Source organism: Sus scrofa, chromosome 2 (assembly GCF_000003025.6).
Source record: "Sus scrofa isolate TJ Tabasco breed Duroc chromosome 2, Sscrofa11.1, whole genome shotgun sequence".
Classification (NCBI taxonomy): Eukaryota; Metazoa; Chordata; class Mammalia; order Artiodactyla; family Suidae; genus Sus; species Sus scrofa.
The window spans coordinates 41374113-41395741 of record NC_010444.4 but is presented as its reverse complement, the minus strand read 5'-3'; the positions used below and the strand labels follow the sequence as shown (position 1 = coordinate 41395741).

The following is a 21629-nucleotide window of genomic DNA, read 5'->3' as shown; positions in this document are numbered from 1 at the left end:
AATACCTTTCTAGGGGTCACCTCACCTATGTGGTTCTGGGAGCCCCTCCTTCCAGCATCTGTCTCCCAGGGACCAGATTTCAGGGATGTCACCCTGGATTCTCTTTTGATTTTGCCATGAAGCTGCCCTGTGTCACGGGCAGGCCATGGCCCTTTCTGAACCTCAGTCACTCCATCTGTTGTAATGGGCCGGTGGTCCCCGCTCTGCCTCCTTCCTCAGGTGTAGTGAGGAAAGAGCGAGATGGATGATGGAACTTCTGCCTGCGGGGGAAGAGGGAGGGTGGGCCGTTGACATCAGGCTCTGGCCGGGAGCCAAGCACAGGGACCTGAGATGCTGACAGTTGTACAGTGTGGTGGGGCTGGTGGGCCAGGGCCATGTATCACAGCTCCACTCAGGGCACTGAAACATCTCCTCTTTCCAGGGACTCCCAGGCACAGAGAGCAGTGGCCACAGGGGCCAGGCCAACCCCAGGAGCCACTGGAGCCTGGGGGCTAAGGCTTGGGGCTCCTGTGGTGCCAGTGGGTGGTACCGGTTCTGAGGCTGGGCTGTCCCGCCAGACTGACGCCAGGCTGGATGGGGATGAGCTAATATTAGCTGGGGCAGCCCCAGACAGCTGAGCTCAGGGGGCCTCAGGAGCCAGCCTCGTTGGGTCCAGGCTCTGATGCTGCTTTGGCCTGGGCCTCAGCAGCCAGAGGAAGCTTACTCCAGCCTGTGCAGGGCCTTAGATGCCCCTTCCACCCTGGCTCAACCCTGACCCTTCCCCTGCAAGCCGGGCAACCCTATTCCTGCTTCACTTTGGCTCTGGCTCCTGCCCGCAGGTCCCCTGCCCATGATGTGTCCCCACCCCACCCCCTTCCCTCCCCACCCATGGAGCGTCTCCCAACACGTCCACTTTATACATAAGGACAGTCTCTATAGTTCCTCTGCCAGGGGCTGCTGTTAGCACTCATTCATTCCTTCATTCAGCAAATATTTATTGAGCACCTATTTACTAGGCGACAGGCACTGCTCTAGAAGCTGGGAGTAGAGCAAAGAACAAAATAGTCAAAAATCTCTGCCCTCGAGAAGTTTCATTCCCCAGCAGGGAGAATAAAAAGAAACAAATGGGGAGTTTCCATCGTGGCTCAGTAGTTAACGAACTAGTGTCCATGAGGACACAGGTTTGATTCCTGGCCTTGCTCAGTGGGTTAAGGATCCAGCGTTGCCGTGAGCTGTGGTATAGGTGGCTAATGTGGCTCAGATCCTGAATTGCTGTGGCTGTGATCTAGGCTGGCAGCTGTAGCTTGGTTTCACCCCCTAGCCTGGGAACCTCCATAGGCCGAGGGTACGTACCGTCCCCCCGCCCCCCAAAAAAGGAACAAACCAATGCATGACTATAATGTGTGTCGGAGGGTGAGAAGCGCTACAGAGACAGACAATCGGGGGGAGACCCAGGAAGTGCTGGAGGTGACGACTTAACTCCTGTGGTAGGTAGGGCAGGTAACATTGCAGCAAAGACTTGCAGGAGGAGAGGGAGGGAGACCTGTGCCATCTGGGGAACAGAGGGAATGGGACATGCAAAAGCCCTGAGCAGACGTGCCTTTGGGGTTCAAGGCCCAGAGAGAGGTCAGTGTCCGGGGCAGGGCTCCAAGAGCCAGGGACAGTGGCAGTCTGGAAAGAGCAGAGAAGAGCTCCCTGCAGCCCCACTGCAGGGAGCAGTGGGGTCTCGTCCTGGGCTCCCTGGGTGTGCCAGCCCAGCTCCGGGCCATGCTCACGTCTGCACGGCTGTCCCCTCCCCTCTCGGTGGCCACAGGGGCTGCACAGTCTGGATCTACCTGGATCTCCAGAAAATCGGGCCTCAGGGAGGGGCTTCTGCATCAGCGAGATGGGGGACCTCTGCTCTCTCCCTAAAAGCCAGCTGTGCCCAGGAGGAAATGTTGGGGTCCCACGGGGCTGCCACCAGGCTGGGGGAGGGAGTGAGCTGTTCTTTGAGGGGTTGAGGGGCTGGAGGGAAGTTGGTGAGGGAGCCAGAGGGGAGGGGCCCTTCCAGGCAAAGGTCCTGCCAGCAGTTTCTGGTGGCAGAGCCCTCGCTGGTGGCTCACCCGGCACTCACTCCAGGTGTGCTGAGAGGGGTGGTGAGTGTGATGATGATGGGCTAGACCGGAGCCAGACTGCCCGGGTCCAAACCTGCTGTGCTGGTTGTGAGCTGTGTGACCTCTGTAAGTCTCAGCTGTGAGGGTGCCTTGCAGATACTGGCCTCATCCCCTCCTGCCCCCTGCCCCCGCCAGGGGTTTCTGAGAACATGAACCTGATGTCTAAGAAGGGGGTTGCCGTCCCCAGGGAGGCTTCAGTGGTTCCCAGGACCAGCGCTACCCGCACAGGTGGTAGAGCAAGGACATGGGACTCCCCTGGGCCTTGTCACCAGGGCAGAGCTGAACATACTTCAGACCACAGCCTCCCACCAGGGCCAGCGACTCAGCTCTCAGGGATGAATGTTTTATGCTCAACCTCAGGGGTTCTCTGAGCAGTGCGAGACACGCAGTCTCCCACTGGGTCGCCTGGAGGCAGCCTGAGCCCTGGGCCGTGGGCTGGGCTCTTGGGAGCCCAGTGACTGTCATCTCCCAAGGGCCAGCCCTGGGCAGTGTGCTTCTCCTCGCGTGGCCACGGGCACTCCTGATGCAGCCCTGACCAGCCCTCGCCCCTGAAGCATGGCCCCTGTCTTTCTGGGCCTTAAGTGCTCTCATCTGTAAAGTATACGTAATGGCACTGCCTGCTTCTCAAGGATACTGGGAGAAACCACTCAGACCAGGGGCAGAAAGGTAGTTTGTGAGGGAGAAAATACAGTTCAGAACAAGGCTGCATGTGGGAAGAGACCAGATCCCCAGGACAGGGACCCGTGAAGCGGGAACAGGGTGGAGAGAGCACAGGCCTTGGGGCTGGCCGGGGCTGGGTTTTGGTGTCCCCTGCCTCAGTGTGGGCTCGGCTGGTGGCATCTGGCAGAGCCACTGCCTCCTGTGTGAAATGGGGTAAGTCTCAGAGAAGCAGAGCCCCCAGCATGGAGCCTGGCACTTGGGAGGTGCTAACCCGCTGGCTGCCTGAGGCCTGTTGAACCTGATCCTGGGTTCCCCAGGGAAGCGGTATAAGGAGGCTCTGGCTGAGCCACAGAGACAGAGAGATGGGCCATGGAAGCCTCGTCGAGTGGCCCCACAGCCTCAGGGCCACAAACCACTGTCACCAATGATATATTTAGTGGCACAAAGGTCAGAAATGCCAGGCTCTGGCTTCCCTTCTAGGCAGCAGGAGTCGTGTCTCCTGAGGCCTGGCTGTCACCAAGAAGATATTTTTTTCCAGACTGGCAGTCCAGGGATCTGAGTAAAAGGCTCGGAGTAAGAAATCACCGTGATTTGTACTGACCTGCTGTCTTTCCACGTCCATGGCTCCTCCCAGGCCCTGTTGTGCTGCCTTTGGAAGCCCTCCCAGCCAGCGTGTCTTTGCAGATGGCCCACCCTTGGCCTCCAGACACACCAGCCATTCCCCCGTGGTGCCCGGGCTCCCCTGCCTCCTGCCTTTGCTTGTTCTGTTCCTTCCACAGAGAATACCCTCTCTTCCACCTCTGCGTATCTGAGAAGGATCCATCCTTCTAGGCCAGTTCTTTTTTTTTTTTTTTCTGCTTCTTAGGCTGCACTTGTGGCATATGGAGGCTCCTAGGCTAGGGTCCAATCAGAGCTGCAGCTGCCGGCCTACACCACAGCCACAACACAGGATCCCAGCCGCATCTGCGACCTACACCAAAGCTCGTGGCAACACCAGATCCTCAATCCACTGAGTGAGGCCAGGGATCAAACCTGAATCCTCATGGATACTAGTTCGGATTGTACTGCTGAGCCACGATGGGAACTCCCAAGGCCAATTCTGATGGCCCTTCCTGTCTGGAGCCTTTCCTGATCCCTCTCGTGAAGAGCCTGCTCTCCCAGAGAACTTTGCCTGCCCTGATCCAACTGCCCAATTAGGGTGATATGTCTCCTCAGCTCAACTGCTGCCTCTTGGAGGACAAGGACCAGCTTAAGAGACCAGAGTGCCTGTTACGTAACATGGAATCAATAAATCTCTGCTAAAGCAATGTGCCTCACCAGAGCCCTGTGACGGAGAAGGATTAGATATTGTCGCTATCTTACTGATAAGGGAAAACATTGGAATTCCCGTCGTGGCTCAGCGGTGATAAACCTGACTAGTATCCATGAGGTTGCAGGTTCGATCCCTGGCCTCACTTAGTGGGTTAAGGATCTGGCATTGCCATGAGCTGTGGTATAGGTCGCAGACGCAGCTCAGATCTGGCATGGCTGTGGCTGTGTTTGGCAGTGGCTCAACTTTGACTCAACTCCTAGCCTGGGAACCTCCATATGCTACAGATGCAGCCCTAAAATGGAAAAAAAAAAAAAAAAAAAAAAAAAGGAAAACAAGGTCAGATCTTCTTGGGGAAATTAAGAAGGCCAACTAGGGCAGTGCCAGTGTCCCTTCCTGTGCTGTTATGTTTTGGTTCCAAAGTCAAGAATGAGATGGTTGGATGGACAGATGGGTGATGGGCAAATGGATGAAAGAATGGACAAAATTTGGGTTCGTGGATGGATACAGATGGGAGGAAGGCTGTATGGAGGGGATACTGGCTGGGTGGGTAGTAGTGGATGGATGAACAAACGGATGGATGTGAGAGCAGGGGGATAAATTTCTGGTCTCTTGGCTTGAAGGCTGGAGAGGAAGTCCTGCCTCTCACTAAATGGAAACCTCCTAGAGGATGGGACTTGGAAGCTGAGGACTTCAGAGTGGAAGGCAGGGCAGAGCCACCCAGCCCATAATGGACAAGCCGGGTTTGCCACATGCAAAGGGTGGATGGTTTGTGGAGTGAGGGAGCTGGGAGCTGGGGGCACGACTGGCCCGGGGGACTGGTCTGCTCTCAAAGGTGAGAGGCTCTGATGGAGCAGACCCAGAACAGCCTTGAGAGAAACTGCAGGCAGAGCCATATGTCAGGGGAGGCCTCAGGGCCCAGGATTTTCCAGACTCCCTGTGGCCACTGGAGGGCAGACAGCGAGTGGGGGATTGGCCTCTGAACCCCAGGCCACACTGAGCATACCCGTGGCTGCAGTTTGTTCTGGGATGGGGAGGCCACTCTTCCTCCTTGGGTCCCCAGCCTTGGCTAGCCCCCCTGATCACTCTGGTAGCACATACTCCAGGGGACAGCACAGCTCTTCTGGCTGGGAGGGGGCCCTCCTGAGGACTCAAATGACCCTGTCTCAGGTATATCAAGATCCACCATCACTCAACAGCTTTTCCCCATCAATCCCCAGGCTCTAGACAAGTGTTCTAAGGCTTTCATTCCAATTGACTAGCAAGGGCCAGTAAAGGGACCGCAGACATGGGGCAGAGGGCCCCAGCTCAACTGCTTGGCAGGGCCTGGAGGCTTAGATGTAGCTAGCCCAGAGCAGGGTCTTCCAGATGGGGCTAGAAGAATCTGCACAAGCCACTGTGCTGCAGTGCTCCAGTCCCCCTCCCGAAGCCCGGGTCTAGCGTTCCCCAGCACCAGGCTGCACCCCCACCACACACACACTGGCCCCGGCTATCTCCCAGGGAAACCAGGTCCCAATGAGAGTGCCTGGTGCGCTGCTAACTGCTCATTACAGTCACGGCTGCAGCTAAGTATAGCTCCAGTACACACAAGACCAAGACAGCAAGGGAGTCTTTCCATAAAACGGCTCCACATGCAAACACACAAACATCTGCACACATAAGCTCCCCACACTCACGGACCCCAGACACTCATGGACCCACACTTGCACTAGCACAAAGTTTCCTTCATTCACTCCGCATTCCCTCAATCAGTGTTTGTTGAGCTGGGAGAGTGCTTAAGAGCATGTGTTCTAGAGGAAAAAGCTGGATTTCTGCTTCTAATGCCCTCACCTCTCAAGTGTATGCTCATGGGCAACTTCCATAATCTGTCCGAGCCTCAGTTCCTTTTTGTAAAATTGGGATGGTAACTGCAGCATGGACCTCAGAGTTGGTGCAGGGGTAGATGCCATGGGGCGTGTGGGAGTGCTTAGGATAAGCCTGGCTCAGGATGCCGCACACAGTAGGTGTCTTTACCTTCACTATTCCCTACTATGTGCCTAGCTCTGTGCTGGGAGGTTTCTTTAAAGCTGTGATTTTTAGAGGTGGCTGTGAAAAGTGATGCCTGGTGTACAATAGGCATGCAGTAAATGTTTGATGATTGAATGAATGAATGAATGAGTGGAAGCTGCATCCGCAGATGGCCCAGTGGCCTTGGAGCTCTCTTCTCACACGAAGAAGCCACCCTCACTTGTCTCTCATCCAGGCTGGGCCTCTGGTAGGATCTAGATGTTGTCATGGGTACCACAGGAATCTTAGAGGAGGAGCTGGAGGGTGTCTGACCACTCTCTTAGTACAGATGGGGAAATGGCAGCACAGTGGGAGCAGGGAACAGGCATTGCCCAGACCAGATGCTTAGCAGCCAGTGGCCAGCGCCCAGAGGTACCACTCGAGCCAGCCTAGCACAATGGCCTAGCACAGCGGGTGGTACCTGGTCCAGCCATAGTCCCTGAGCCTCTGAGCCTGCTCAGGCCACAGGCCCGATGCTGACTGGGGCTGACACAGGCGTCACACAGCCCCAGTCAGACCCCCGGCTGGGCTGGCAGGCAGGCTAGGGCCTCTGGACTGGCACTGGGCAGGGCTCTGTCTCTCTGAGAAGGGGCTGGAACTCTGTCTAGCCTGGATAGGACATGAGCTTCAGGATTTGAAGGCCCTGTCACCAATCCCTACCTTTGAATTGAATAGGCCAGCGGCTAGACTGCCTGGGCCCTCCCATCGCACCTCCTCAAAAAGAAAGTGACATTTCCTGGTGCTTTTTTAAGCCCAGGCTGGTTGGGCCAGGCCCCCGTGTGAGGTGTCGAGGGGGCAGGCGGCGCTGGGAGTCACACAGCCACGTCTCTGCTCACCTTGAGTGATCTCAGGGCTCTGGGAATAGACATGGTCTCATCTCCTCACCATGTGGCCCAGATTCCACACTCCAGGGCCCATGTGTGTGTGGGATTTGACTTCCACGTTCCCACGCCAGTTCTCGCCCCTGGGCGGGACCCGGGTGGTTGAATTCCACACCTTCAGCTGGCCAGCCTGTGAGGAGGGAGGCTGTGTCCGGCTTCTCTGAAAAGGACCATTCTTGCCCACTCCTCAGTCAGTCATGTTCATGGCCACTGGGTCTTAGTGCCCAGTGACAAAAGATGGATGTGATTGTGCCTGCTGCCTCTGTAGACTTGAGCCTGCTGTCAAGAGCATCCCTATCGCCAGTGTAGACCTGGATCTGCTCTCAGTCACTGTGCCCCTTGCCAGTGTAATACACAATCGCTGTGGAGACTAAGCTGACGAGAACATGGGTGAATGATGAGTGACTGCAGCCTTTTGCCAGCATGATTGTAGATCCACTGTAAGTGTGGCCCGTGCTGGTGTAAACACAAGTCTGAAATCGATTGTGCCCATTGTGGGGTAGGGGCGGATGCTGTGTCAGTGAGTCAGTGAGTGTGTGCATGAGGAAAAGTGGGCAGCAGAGGAGGGGTCTCTTCCTAAGGAGGTGGAGGGCAAGAATGGTAAACTTTGCTGTGTCTCTTGTGTAGACAGAAGGGTTGAGACAAGCGACGAAGGATGGGACGCTGTGCTCTTGCTTAGCTGGGCCCCTGGTTCCCCAGGAAGCGCCCCCCTTCCTCTCCCAGTGTGGGGTGTGTGGCCGAGCCTGATGGCAGGGGCAGCTCTGATCCTCAGGTGAGCCACCTCCTGGACCATCCATGCTAAGGGGGGAAAGAGACAAACAGACCATATAGAAATAAGCCAGCTCTATGGTGTGATGTGCTGACATTCGTCCAGCTGGATACTTAGAATGGGTGAAGGTTTTTGTATGTACATTGCACCTCAGTAAAGCTGGGAAAAGGTCATGTTCAAAGGTGGCCCATCCGACACGGGGAACGTAGGGGCAGAGCAGCTGGATGAGTGCAGGCGCTGGCTGAGATTTCAGGACGGTGGGAGTGGGCCTCCTGAAGTGGTGAGAGCCTGAGCCTTGAGGATCCTGGGAAGAGTGTTCTGGGCAGGGGGAGTAGCCGGTGTGAGGGCCCTTACATGTGTGCAACACATGTAAGAAACGTTTGAGGAGGCGGGGTGGCTGGAACAAGTGAAGGTGAACAGGGGTGGGAGAGGCGTTTGGATGGCGATGGAGGCCCTGATGGCCTGGGGACCTGCAGGGCGTTGCAAAGACCTTGGCTTTTCCTCCGAGAGACATGGGGAGCCAGCGTGGGGTTTTGAGCAGAGAAATGACACCATCCGATATGCCGTTTTAAAGGATCATCTGGCTGCTATGTTGAAAATAGTCCTAGAGCACCAGGCATATTGGAAGCTGAGAGACCAGCTAAGATGCTCTTACCGTAATCCAGAGGGAGCTGATGATGGCTGGGACAGGGCGGTAACAGTGGTGGTGGGAAGTGGTTAGATTCCGGATTTATTTCGAGCTGAGCCAACAGGATTTCCTTACAATTAAAAGTGCCGCGTGACAGCAAGAGAGGCGTCAAGGATGACTCCAAGGTTTTTGGCAAGAATGTCTTGGGAGGAGAGCGTGGCCATCTCATGCGATGGAGAAGGCTCCCGGTGGTGGGGGTGGGACCAGAGCTCAGCGGATGCGCTGAGTTGGAGAGACAGCTCTCAGACCACCGCAGAGATGCTGGGGAGCTAGATGCTGGTCCTGAGTTCAGGAGACGGGCTGGGGTGCAGGTGAACATTTGGGAGTGTGCTGTTAACGGTATTTGAATAGGTGGGGGTACGTAAGCCTTCAGACTCGCTAAGGGCATGAATATAGATGGAGAAGGGGATTGAGAGCTGCACTCTGGGGCACCCCGAGAGGTGGAGCCTGGAAATGAGGTGGCAAAGGGTGTCGAGAAGAAGCAGCCAGTGAGGTGAGAGGAAAGTCAAGAGACTGTGGGGCCCTGGAAAGTGTGACAAGGAGGGAGGGCTCAGCTATTGCAGATGCTGCTGATGAACAAGGAACGTAAGGTCTGGGAATTGCTCCTGTTCTTTCTGCCCAGAATGCTCTTCCTTGCACCCTGCTTTTCCCTAGGGATTTTTTTTTGCTTTTTAGGGCCGTACCCACGGCATATGGAGGTTCCCAGGCTAAGAGTCGAATCGGAGCTGTAGCTGCCAGCCTACACCACAGCCACAGCAACACCCTGGTGGTTTTTTACCCGGCTGTCTAACCTCTGCACCCTTGTCACTTCCTCCAGGGAGCCACTCCAACCCCTGTTGTTAAAGGTCCATGGTCTGCCATGTGCATTCTCCTTATATAAATATGTATTTGCTTGTCTGGTTGTTTGATAAATGTCACTCTTTCCCTCCAGGAGCTGTGGCTGTTTTTGCCTCCTCTGTACCCAGTACCTGGCATAGGCCAGAGATAAAGCATAAATATTTGTTGGGAGAACACAGTGGGCAGATAACTGTGGTCCCACCTGAGCTCTGTCGACTGCCCCCCCTCCTGAGTTATCCCCCTTGGGGCCATCTTTTTATTCCTCTCCCCGCAACACACACACACACACACACACACACACACACACACACACACACAGTCTACTGCGAGTCAGGACACTTGACTGGAGGCAAAAATACAAGTGGGCATGAACGGGAAATTTCCTGGTAGATTCATAGTGGACACATCATGGAGCTCGGAGCCTCAGTTTTCTCATCTGCCAAATGGGGGGATCAAAGCTGTCCTGCTAATGGCCTATTTGGTGGTGGTGTGTGTGTGTGTCTGTGTGTGTTATGTTCATGTGGGATTCACATGTGAAGACACTGTAAACTGTAGCCAGCTGTGCCCATGTCATCATAACAGGAAGAGGAATGTCTTCCTCCCGAGGCCACCTAGACGGATGTGAAAGAGATTTATAAACAGAAGCCCTGGAGTATGGTGGTTTCAGGGTCAGAGAGATCTGGTTTCAAACGCCACCTATCACTTTCGAGCTGTGTGGCTTTTCATTTTTTGCACCTGTCTTAACCCGTCTGGCCCTCAATTTTCTCATCTGCAAAATGGAGTTAATGACACCTCCTTTGGGAAGGTTTTTGAAGCTAAAGGAGATTGTGTTGGCAACAGTGCCTATTACTTACAGCGGAGGGTGGCGAGGCTCAAGAGAGCTAAGGACTCCCGCCGCCCAGCTGGTTGTGAGGATTGAAAAGGACAAAGCGGAGTTCCCGTCGTGGCTCAGAGGTTAACGAATCCGACTAGGAACCATGAGGTTGCAGGTTTGATCCCTGGCCTTGCTCAGTGGCTTAAGGATCGGTGTTGCCGTGAGCTGTGGCGTAGGTCACAGATGAAGCTCAGATCCCGAGTTGCTGTGGCTCTGGTGTAGGCCGGCGGCTACAGCTCTGATTTGACCCCTAGCCTGGGAACCTCCATATGCCGTGGGAGCAGCCCTAGCAAAGGCAAAAAGACAAAAAAAAAAAAAAAAAAAAAGAAAGAAAAAGAAAAGGACAAAGCATGCAATCCATGTGGCCGTGCAGAGTGAGTGCTTCACAAAAACCAGGCTCTGAAAGGGCAGGGGAGCTGGCCCAAGGGTGGGAGTATGAACAGCAGCCATAGGGATGGTTCAGGTGAGTCCAAGGCCCATCTTGCAGGTGTGGACAGACCTGTCACAGGCAGGAAGAGGAGCAAGTGTGTTCTGGTGACCCCAGAGGGCAGAACTAGCATCACTGGGAGGAAGAGCAGGGAGGTTGACTTCCATAAGAAAGAAATGCCTGTCTCAGAGTCCCCACTGTGGCACAGCAGAAACAAATCTGACTCATATCCATGAAGATGCAGGTTCGATCCCGGGCCTCACTCAGTGGGTTAAGGATCCAGTGTTGCTGTGAGGTGTGGTTGTAGGTGGTGTGGTGTAGGTTGCAAACACAGCTCGGATCTGGCATTGCTGTGGCTGTGGTGTAGGCCAGCAGTTGTAGCTCTGATTGGACCCCTAGCCTGGGAACCTCCATGTGCTGCGGGTGCGGCCCTGAAAAGCAAACAAACAAAGACAAAACAAACAAGAAATGCCTGTCTTGAGAGCTGTGCGATGATAGAATGTAGTCTTGGGAGCTCCCCCACACTGCCGGTCACCAGCAGAGATGTCTACTCAGGGTCACTGCAGGGGGGATTGTAGAACTGCCCCTACGGGGAGTTCCTCCCAATTCACTTCCTCATCGGGGAGTCTCAGTCACGTATTTCTTCTTCCAACCTGTGGCACAAAAAGATTTGAGGTCCACAAGACACACATACTCTTTGAAATGAAGAAATGAAAAGAAAAAAAACACATCATCTCATGAAGAGAAGAAATAGCAATACCTCAAACCGAGGTAAAAAGATCGGTCCAAAATTGAGCACCAAATTTAGCTGAGCTCCCTGGCAGCCAGAGCAAAAGGGGAAATATGAAGGGTGCCATAAGTCATCATTTACTAACAGAAAAATAGCCCAGTGCCACAGGAGACAGTTAGACACCATTCTAGAAGAGGAATTTCCCCTGTGGAATACTGGCATTTCTCTGAGTTTAAGATGCCAACGGGGAAAGGTGTTTATGGTCTGTTTTCCAGAATGGACTCTCGGGTCACAGGAGTGGGTGGGAAGTTGGTTCCTGGTGTCACCTTCCAGGGCCCTGATGCCCAACCTTCCTGGCCTGTGGGACTGCAGGGGGCTCTGGCACAGCACAGCCCCCCTCCCCAAAGGCACTCGGGCTTGTGGCTGGCTAAGGTCGAAATGAAGCTGGAGCAGCCTTATCATGTGGCACAGTGACCTGTCTAAGGGGTCCTGGGGGAGGCCTGATGTGCAGGGCTTTGAAGCAGGATGGATCCTGCCCCTCAGAACCTCTGAGACCTTGGGCAAGAGTCTTCTTTAAACCTCAGACTCGTCGTCTGAAAAGCAGTGATAACAGCAGGACTGACTCCCTGGGCTGGGGCGAGGTTTAAAGGAGACCATGCAAGGAGAGCCCAGGAAGCAGGGGCTGCTGGACACCAGGGGCTGCCAGCAGCCTCCCTCTAGTTCCCAGCATCAGGCCTGGAAGCCAGGCGCTCATCGCGCGACCTTGGGCGTCCTTTCTCGTCAAACCTCATTTCCTCCCAGCCCCGAGGCCGGGGCTCACGTGGAAGACCCCGTGGAAGTGGGCATGTTATGTCACCCCCACCCCAAGCAGCACAGCCCTCACCAGCTGGAGGCCGCTGTGCTGGGTCTTGGATGTGGCCCCGCTTTGGGCTGCGGCCGCCCAGAAACAGGCTCTGCGGGCCAGGCCGCTGGCTCTCATGAGGCTGTCATTTGCTCTTGGTTGTCGTTTGCAGGCAAGTGGTAGCAACGGGAGCAGAAAAAATTAGGCGGAAAAAAACCCTAAATACATTTCTCCCTTTAGCTGTTGCTGCCGCTTCTTGCAATCACTCCCCCACCCAAAATAATTTGGGTGGAAAAAAACCAAAAATGCCATGTTTGGATTTTTGTGGAGGGAAGCCTTGGCCCAGCTCCTGGAATACGAGTGTGCAAGGGAACTGGCAGACTTAGGATTTCTCCCTGCCCTAGAATTCCACCCTGGATTGGGGAAGCCCTAGACACTCGGCCTTTCCCTCACCCCAGGCCTCTCAATAGTGCCTTACTTCCTGGAGTGTCTTATTATTTTTATTACGGTCCCCATTTTAAGAATTTTGGCATTGAGGAATTCCCGTTGTGGCTTTGAGGTAATGAATCTGACTAGTATCCATGAGGACGAGGGTTCGATCCCTGGCCTCGCTCAGTGGGTTAGGGATCTGGTGTTGCCATGAGCTGTGGTGTAGGTCGCAGATGCAGCTCAGATCTGGCATTGCTGTGGCTGTGGTGTAGGCTGGCAGCTGTAGCTCCCAGACCCCTACCCTGGGAACCTCCATATGCCACATCTGTGGCCCTAAACAAACAAACAAACAAACAAACAAACAAACAAACAAAGGATGATGGCATTAAGCCTCCGAAAAGCCATTTGCCTGCAGTCATAGAGCCAGTGGCAGAGCTGGGATTTGAACTCTGTTCTCTGCAACCAAGCCCAGGACTCTTCTCCTTCAGCTGTGCTGCCTGCTTCCCAGTCCCAGATGTGCTCTCAGGCTGAGGAGGTCTTGACACAACATGACCCCTGGGCACTGGGGTCTCATCTGGCTTCCTGGATCCACAACCAGGACGGGGCTGGCAGTGGCAGAGCCTCTGAGGACACAGATCAAAGGTACATTTCCGGTCCTACTCACAACTACGCGTGGGGCCAAGGGCTCTGCATTTGTATCTCCGCCCGGTGGGGCTCTCCCGGTGCACTGGCTGCTGCCCGCTCCTGCCTCTTTCATGCCCATCACCCCCCAGGGAGGGCCTCTGACTCCCTGCTTTCCCTCCCACCCTTCCTAACCCAGAGCCACCACCACATCCTCCTTGGTGTTCAATCCAGAGATGTCCCTCTGAGCCTACCCACTGGGTCTCTCAGGGAAACACCCCCTCCCCTTCCCCCGAGGGCCCGGGGCTGGCCCTGGCTGGGCAGACTGATCACCGTGCCACTCGGCCAGCCTGCGCAGGAGCGTGGACATGGCCTCACTGGTGCCACGTAGCCGAGCCTTGGTCCGGGGTGGCTCTCTGAAGGACAGTGGGGCTGTTTTTTTTGGGGGGGGGGGCAGGTCCTCCTCAGGCTCCCAGGTGCCTCCAGCTCCGTGGTTCTGTGACTGTAAGATTCTCGCTTTTTTTTTTTTTTTTTTTTTTTTTTTACATCTGAGATGCTCTGATCCTGAGGGTGCTGCTGTGACGGGAGATGGCCGGGGGGGAGGACCCACCCGGCTCAGAGGGGGGCGGTGTGTGGGGCCTGAAGCAACACACTTGAACTCCTCCTTTCTCCTTTTTCTGTGTTATTTCATCTCATCACCACCACCGGCCCCCCGGGGGCGGCCGGGCTTGTTACCCACCTCGTCCCGGTCCAGGAACAAAGGCTCAGAAAGAGGTGACATCCAAGGTCGCCCGCTGAGCCAGGCCCCAAACTCTGGCCCGTCTGACCTCAAGGTCTGGCCATTTCTGCTCCAGCTGCTGCCTCTTTTGACAAGACGGACTTGTGCTGCTTGGACCTGGAATCTAAAGGCAGGTGGAACCTGGAGACCAGAGGGGCCTGGGAGGGCAGTTTTAAATAAGCAAAGGCTCAGAGGCCACAATGTTGATGATGAAAGCCCAGAACTGACCCTGCTCTGCCTTGGGAGCTTGGGCAGGGCCCTTCCCTCTGCCTCCATTTCCCCCTTCCTGCCACAAGGGGCAGCTTTTGGACCACAAACCTCTGAGGACCCCCTGTTTCCTGCTGTTCGAGTTTCTAATGATGTTTTTCCTAAGTCCAAGGTACCATGGATTCAACATGGGGATATAGGAAGAAATACCACTTTAAGGATGTGTATATCAGATGAAATATTTTCATTTCCAAAATGTGCATCTTAGAATGAAAGCAGCATGGGAACCTCCACCACATCAAAACTTGCCAGTCTGGGAGGTCCCGCTGTGGCTTGGTGGGTTAAGAATCCAACTGTGGTGGCTTGGGTCGCTACAGAGGCAAGGGTTCAAAATCCCGCTTGGTGCAGCAGGTTAAAGGATCCAGGGTTGCCGCACAGGTCACAGCTGCAGCTTGGATTCAGTCCCTGGCCTAGGAACTTCTATATGCCTGGGTGTGGCCATAAAAAAAAAGAAAGAAAGAAAGAAAAAAGGTGCCAGCCTAGCTGTTGAGGCAGCCCCTTCCAGATAGGACCTGGGTCTGGAGTCATGAGAATGAATTCCGTGAAGTGGGTTGTTGTCCTGCTGGAGGCCGGGCTCCCTGAGGCCTGGGCATGGCCTTTTGTGGCCTCGGTTCCCCCGCTACCCAGGCTGCATCTCAGGACTGGGGCAGGCAGTGGAGCGGGATGAGGGGGTGCTGATCTGGACACAGCCCTGCCTCCCTGTGGCTGGTGCAGGGGCCCCCCCCACCCCCACCCTGGCTGTTCTCTTTCTCTCAAGTCGGAGTCGGCCCCACAGAAAGGGGCACCCACCCACTAGGGTGTGAGGGACCATCTCTGGCATTAAAAAGGGTCGTGGTCTCAACTCAGAGGACACATGCCCAGATGCCCAGCCAGACCAGAGATATATACACACACACACATGCCCAGATGCCCAGCCAGACCAGAGATACACACGCACACATATCACACCTCATACGTGTCCCGGTACACATGTACCCATATCACACCCCATAGGGATGCTGGATGGAGGCCTCAAGACCCAGCCAGACCTCTGGTAGTTCATGGTGGAGGCATGGATCAAAAAAGGGACTGGACCCCAAAGACCCCCGTCTCCCCTCACAGCCCGCAGCCAGCCCAGCAAGCTGTGGGCAGGCCCAGCCCAAGGAGGTCCAGATGAGTCTAATTCAGTTTCCAAACTCAACTCGACTGACAATTTATTTAGGCCAATTGGCCGCCCCGCCTGCTCTGCATCACTGACTCCGCATGGATTAACTCAAACTTGGCACACCCCCGCTGGGCAGATTTAATTAGGCAGAAAAACTGACCTGAAGCCTCTAGGGGCTTGGGGCCTGGACACTAGCCAGGGCTCCCCTGATTAGCCCCACTGCCTGCAACCTTGCCCAGTCTCAGAATCCTTGGAAGGGACAGAGTCCATCCCTCACTGTACCAATGATGAAACTGAGGCCCTGAGAGGGGAGGTGACCTGCCAAGGTCACACAGCGAGTGAGTGGCCAGGCCACAGTGCTGGTCCCTGCATCACGTTACAACCATCGCCTTGCTCCTGGAGCACCAAACTGCGAGAACACAGAGCCCCACGGTGAACCCCTGGACAGTTCTGAAAGGCAAGCACAATTTTCTAAAGATGACTGTGGCCTTAATAATTTATAATGAAAGTCATAGCACATATTGGTCATTTTAATAGATAGTAAATTGCCTTTCTGATTTATGGTTTCAGGGGTGGGGTTACGGTAAAAAATAACTTGGTGATTTATAAAACATCTTCTTAAGTCAACAGATCGTTAGTAGGTTTGTCTGACTTTACAGCCAACAGTCTCACCACCCTGGTTACCATAGAAATGGGATGCCCTCGCTCTGTTGCCATGGCTACTGCTTTCTAGAACACAATTGGTGGGTCTCTCACAGTTTGTGATTCTGGGAAAAAAAAAAAAAAGAAAGAAAGAAAGAAAGAAGGCAAAGCCAGAACTACCAGTTTGGGTTCATGCTGTATTATAAGGTCATTTCTCCTGCGTTGTCTTAAAATTTCACAGGGTGGGTAGCCTCTGAGGTGTGGCCAGGCTGGGTGACAGTTGGCCCTGGGCTTCCAAGCAAAGCTCCCTTTGTGCCCACCGCCCCCCATCAGACTAGAAGCCCAAGAAGGTTGGTCTCCCAGATGGCCTGGGTCCTCGGTGTGGGGGTACCGGTGTCTCTGGGGTGGGCTGAGGAAGGGAGACAGGGCCTGGCAGGAGGCTGGTGGGTGACAGGCAGGTGTAGGGGTGGGAAATCCGTCTGGGCAGGGAGGCAGGCCGAGGGCATCAGGGAAGGCTGAGGAGGCGGGCTGGGGCTGCCGTCCTGTGGGAGAGACAGACACTGAGTCAGTCAACCCGGCGGGGACTGGGTGGGCCAGCTGCACAGCAGTGCCTGGGGCTTGGGGTATTTGCGTGGGTGCTGTGTGGTGACCACTGCTGAGTGTAGACACTGAGTGTGGGAGCGGGGAAGCATGTGCCTCTGGATATATCACCTGGGTGTTAATGCTTGATGGGCCGTGATATGTTTCAGTAAGATCATGTGCCCCTGTGTTTTCTGTGCACATGTGGTAAGGACACTGGCTGTGGTTTGTGTGGCCATGCACTGCAGTGTATGTGCTTGAGTAACGGGCGAGGTGCCCACTTTGGGTAGCTGAGTGTGTCTGTGGGTGACTGTCCTGTGGAGGACTGGGGCTCGGAAGGCAGACAGGTCATGTGGGGTGCAGCCCCCTGCAGTCCTGGGAGTGACAGCCCAGCGTCACTGCAGAGACTGCTCCCAAGGTTTGCTGCCCCGGGCCTGCCGGGCAGGGGTTCCCTCCCTGCCAGGGGTCAGCTGATCCCAGGAGCTCCCCATCCCCACGCACCTACCCCTTCCTCTGGCTGAGCTTGCGGAACAAGTCCGGTCATCTCTCAGCCTACCCTCTCTAGATCTATCAGGACGAGGGCCCGGTGGGGATGCAGGCCAGGCCATCCCAGGCTGCTGTCAGCAATGAGTCCTGCCCCAGGCACTAGCAACAACGCTTCAGGCGTGGCTGGGCTCCAGCCTGTGGATCCAGGTAGGCTGGCTCTCTCCCTCATAACCTGCCCTCAGGGAGTCCCAGCTGTGGGTGCCAAGCTCCAAGATAAAGACATCCAGACACAATCAGGGCCGGCTCCCCAGAGCGCAGAGCTGTGTTTTTTAGCCCCAAGAGCTTTGGCATCTCTGGTGGTGGACAGAGCTTAAATTTTGGAGCCAGATAAACCAGGGCCCAAGCCTCAGTTTTATCACTAGCCTTTAAACTTTGGTTTAGTTCCTGAACCTCTCTGTCCTTGGGTTTCCCTTCTGGTATAATCAGGTACAGTCAGCTGTCTCACCAGGTCTGTGGGAGGACTAAAGGCATGTAGTAGGTCGCTAGCTGGGAAGACTAAAGGTACATAGTAGGCCCTTAGCTGAGAGGACTAAAGGCACATAGGAAGTCCTTAGCTTTGACAGCATCTCCTCTCTCCTTCCTGGTTCAGCTTCTCTGAGGATGGACAAGAGAGCACTGGGGACTTACCTGAAAGCTCTGGCTTTGACTGTGGTGCGCTGGGGCTTAGGAGAATGTGGCGGTCTGAGCAAGCCAGGGGTGCCTTCAACCCTCCTAAGGGTTCACTTGGCCACGGATGTTGCTAGGGCTCTCCCTGTCGCAAAGGATTCAGTGCCAAAGGCAGAGTCCAGGAAGGTAGGTGCTGGGAGCACAGGTGGGACAGCAGGCCTGGCTTCCTTCTCTCCAGCTCCCCTGGGGAAGAAGTCCTAGTGGCTCTAGGCCTGGCTGCCGCTGTCCACATCTCACCCCCATCCTTGGTCACCAGAGTTCAGAGGGGAAAGAATCTGGGCAGAATGGCCGTTGGTCACTGAGAACCAAGGATTTAGGTCATTTTCTAAAACCTGATTCAGTTTCTAAGATCTGACCTCTTTCCAGGCCTCAGTTTTTCCATCAGGCCCTGTCCTGTGAGAGAAGCAAATGGGACGAGGGCTCTGAGGTCATTTGGGGGGACCTGGGAGGGACTGAGAGGCTTATGGGACATCAGTGCTCTCTCCAGGCTCCTCCTGTGAGCCTCCCTAAGCACTAATGAGCCAGAGCCAGAGATGGGCTCGCTGCCTCCCTGGGGGTGAATTTAGCGACCCTGGGGTGGGGGGTGCTTCATTGGCTGCCTCCTAAGGGCCTCAGCTGCCAAGAGGAAGCCTCACTGGGAAAGATGTCTCAGGAGACGGGCTACTTAGCCGGGCGCTGATGGATGGGTTTTCCACATGGAGAGGGACAGGAACCCTCTGGAGGAAGGAACAGCAGGTGCAAAGACACGGAGATGGGGTGAGAAACGGCAAGAATCTGGGTACATGTGAGGAGAGGACCCTGGGGAGCCAGTGAAGCCAGGGTGCCTCATGTGCCAGGCTGAGGAGTCAGGGCTTTGCTCTGCGGGCAGCATAGCCAGGCGACCGGGCAAAGAACTGGGATTCCAACAGTCGTCTCCTCTGGGAGCTGGGTGAAGCCTGTCGCGGTGGCTGAGATTGCAGTCTACAACCTGCTGGCTTTGATGGCAGGGGCCCTGTTGAGAGAGCATCCTATGTGAGTAGAGGGGACAGAGGAGGGTAGCTGTGGGACAGCTCAGGAGAGGGGGTGCCACGGCTGATGGGGCAAGGGAAGGGGCCTGCCTCTTGGCCTCCCTTAGACACTCACAGCGTATGTCTCCTCTCCCATCACCACCACCACCAAAAAAAAAAAAAAAAAAAAAAAAAAAGACCAGGGGAGGAGTGAGACCTGCCCTGTGGGAGTCTGGGCTGTGAGATTTAAGCTCTAAAATGGGGCTCTTCATAAGGAATCTGGGGCAAATACCAGCATAGGGGGAAGTGTTCTTCACTCCAAGAGCTTTGGCAGCTCTGGTGATACAAAGAGCACTGGAACTTGGAGTTCCTATTGTGGCGCAGTGGTTAACGAATCCGACTAGGAACCATGAGGTTGCGGGTTTGATCCCTGCCCTTGCTCAGTGGGTTAAGGATCCGGCGTTGCCGTGAGCTGTGGTGTAGGTCGCAGACGCAGCTTGGATCCCGCATTGCTGTGGCTCTGGTGTAGGCTGGCAGTTACAGCTCCGATTGGACCCCTAGCCTGGGAACCTTCATATGCCGCGGGAGTGGCCCAAGAAATGGCAAAAAAGACAACAACAACAACAACAAAAAAGAGTGCTGGAACTAAATAAACCTGGGTCGGACCTGGTGACCTCTTCCAGTTGCTTCCACATTGCTTTCCTTGTTTGCCTCTGTGGCGTCCCAGGTCAGTACTATCTGACCCTTAAAGAGCTGTTTCTGGAGTCAGAAGACCTGGCTCGTCTAAGTCCCTCCTCTGCCCTCACCTTGTCCAGACCTGACCTACTTCACAGGGCTGCAGGGGGGCTCACCTTTCAGCCCACTACACTGTACTTGTGTGTGTCTTTTACCCTCAGTTGGGCAGGGGGCTCCCTGGATGTAAACTGGCACCTGGTGAGGAGCAGAAGGAAGAAAGGATGGATGGATGGGCAAGTAGAAGAAGGGGAGGAAGGGAGGAAGGGAGGGAGGGAGGAAGGGAAAAGAGGGAGAGAGGAAAGAAAGAATGAATAAATGAATGATGGACGCAAGGGAGGAAGGAACAGAGAAAGGAAGGAATGGAGGGAAGGAGGAAAGAAGAGTGAATGGACGTGTGGATAAAAAAGAGGCTAGAAGAAAGGAAGGATGCGTTGTTGGAAGGGAGGGAGAAGGAAGGATGACGAATGGGTGACAGAAAGGATGGAAGGAAGGATGCACAGAGAATCGCACTTGATAGTCTAGGGTAAAGTTTTTGAAAATTGCATGATGCTCTAAAACCAGCAGGAGGGGGTTCCCTGGTGGCTCAGTGGGTTAAACATCTGGTGGTGTCACCACCGTGGCTCAGGCTACAGCTGTGGCGCAGGTTCGATCCCCGGCCCAGGAATTTCTGCATGCTGCAGGCACAGCCAAAAAAAAAAAAAAATAAAACCAGCAGGAGCATTAGCATCCTCCAGCACGTGGCTTAGGCAGATCTCTTGGTGTTTCTGGGCCAGACTTGCCTTCTGTATGTAGCATATAGTGTCTTGGACCAGATCATCTCTAAAGGCTGCTCTTACTTGGAACTTCTGAGATGCTGGCTCTGTCCCTTCCCCTTTTCTCTCCCCTTCCCCCAACCCAGAATATGTCTTAGAAGGTCCACAAAGTTCTGGGTTTCTGGATCTGTGCCAGGTTGGGTGCCAGGTCCCATGGCCATGGTCAGCCCAGACAGGGCCATCACCAGGTGGGGAGGTGCATCAGTACAAACTAAAGAAATCGCTGAAGCAGTGTGGTGCTCCTTGTGACAGATACAGGGTGGGGCCTTGGCAGTCCTTGACATTTTCTATAAAGGCAGCTCTGGAGAATGAATTTGCCACCCATTCCAGACTATAGCCCAAGCGCTGCCTCCAGGAGAGGGCCTTGCCCGGGTCTTGGTCTGTCTTGACAGGCTGGGAGAAGGGAACCCAGAAGGGAGGGGAGCAGTGGGAACAGGACAAGCTGGGCCCCTGGAGGACCCCTGGCCAGAGTGCCCCCGCCCAGGGCAGTGTTAGATCCGGGTGTGTGTGGAGGGGGTGGGGACCTGGCTGGATGCAAAGCCTTTACCTGGAATTCAGTCTGAGTAGGAGGGTTTGAAACTCTTGACAGCTGCTTGAGTCTCTTTGCTCGGGATCCCATGTCTGCTGGGGGCTAGAGAAGCCCAGAGGGTCATCGGATGGGGCCACCAAACCAAAGCCTCCTGAGCTTTTCTCCAGGTAGACAGGCTGGGTTTTCCTGGTCATTTCCTTCTCACTAAGGAGGGGGGCTGAAAGGAGCAGGCACCCCCACATGTTTGGAAAGCTCCAGACCCATCACTTTCTTCCTTCCTCCCACCCACAGCCCTGCCGTCGGGCCGGCGGGCAGCAGCCGAAGAGAAGCAGAGCCTGTGGATGATGGTGCCTTTGAGGACCCCTGTCCACTTCTCCCCCTGATGCCCGAACCTGCAACATATTGTCTCTGACAGATGACCATTTAGATCTGATTTCAGTATCTCCAAAGTGGGGGAACTCACGTCTAAGTTGGTGGTATGAGTTCCTATTAACAATAGAGAGAAGGAGAGAAAAGAGTTGTCTAAGGCCCTGGGCAGATCTAGCTTATGTCATTCCACATAGGCTAGAACAGGAAGAGACTGCACAAATGAGGTACAGATCCGTGAAAAAGAGAATGAATGGACGGGTGTAGGAACAAAAGAAAGATGGGAGGTGAGGCCTTTGAGAGGCCTGGATCCCCCTCTACTTTCTTTGCCAGCC

The 21629-nt window shown here is 54.9% G+C and overlaps 1 protein-coding gene across 2 annotated transcripts in view; it reads left to right on the top strand.

Annotated features, from left to right (window-relative positions):
- Positions 1-21629, top strand: part of KCNC1 (potassium voltage-gated channel subfamily C member 1) — a 45728-nt gene that overhangs the window by 12194 nt on the left and 11905 nt on the right. The gene's annotated exons all lie outside the window — the stretch shown is intronic.